We start from the raw sequence: 1294 nt of genomic DNA, 5'->3' as shown, positions 1-1294 counted from the left end.
TATTGGTATTAAAGGTAACGAAAAAGCGGATCTCGCTGCTGAAATGGCCCTTACTCAAGAACCATCTGATTTTAAAATACTGTATACTGATTTTAAACCTAGTGTCAGAGCGTCCTTAACGTCAGAAGTGGCAGGCATCATAGAATGATGCAGTCAGTAACAAACTATATGCAATCAAGCCAAACTCTAGGAGAATGACTCTCTCCTACAGAACCATGCGTAGAGAGGAGATACCCATTACAAGAATCCGAATTGGTCATACTTATATCATCCACTCCCACATACTAAAAGGTGAAGACCCACCAGAGTCCGTTTCTTGCAATGAACCATTCACTGTTAAGATAGAGTGTTTTGACCTGCAACCCTACGCGCGATCAGTATTACAATGTGCATGACATGAAGGAACTTTTTGATACAATAAACTTCACTTGTATTATAGAGTTGCTGAAAGCAGTGAATATTCATTCTAAACTCTAACTTTTATGAAAATCACCTTGCGAAGTTTTATGCAATATATATACCGTCCCTTTTTAATACCTTATCATCAATCTTCATTAACATACACCATTTACATCCCCCGTTGATCGGAAAGCTTTAGTTTTCACCGTTACCGTCTTATCGCTTTAATTTCAACTATTTGCTTCTGATATCGCTTGATGTATATGAGATTTTCATAACTTTTAAAAGATTATACATATAACATTATGTTTGGTGCTAAATAGCCTAACAGTGCTGATGCGCCGTTAAAACACAATCAATCAATCAATCAATCAACTATTTCAAAGTGCCAAGTTCACCTCTGTGTTCCAGTTTATTGCTGTAAGTAAGACATCACTAAATGCATCCTGGCAAGATGGAGAAAATGCAAAAGATTTCCGAATTCATGTAGACGAACAAAACAGAGGTATCAACATTTAAAAAAATGCCACATGCCAGAACATCCTCTCAAGAGTGTAATTATATTATCACGGAACTGTCTCCAGGCACAAACAATCATTGCATCCAAATATTTGCCATATCGTATGGTAAAGAGAACAACCAGTCGTAACGAACAATCAATGTTCCTATCTCGTGTTCTTATATGGTTTTACAAAATAATAGAAATGGGTGAGTATGCACGACAACAACCTGATACATTGAAGAGATGTATCAATTGATTCATCAATCATTCGCAAACTAATAACGTGTTGGAGAACACTTACATCAGCATGTCTAGTTGATCATTCTGCCCTCAGTGAAACAATATCGAGATTAGGACAATGCCATTTGTTACTTATGAAATCTGATTTGCATA

Source organism: Sinohyriopsis cumingii, chromosome 10, assembly GCF_028554795.1.
Source record: "Sinohyriopsis cumingii isolate HCF-2022 chromosome 10, ASM2855479v2, whole genome shotgun sequence".
Taxonomy (NCBI): domain Eukaryota; kingdom Metazoa; phylum Mollusca; class Bivalvia; order Unionida; family Unionidae; genus Sinohyriopsis; species Sinohyriopsis cumingii.
This window is presented reverse-complemented; position numbering follows the sequence as displayed.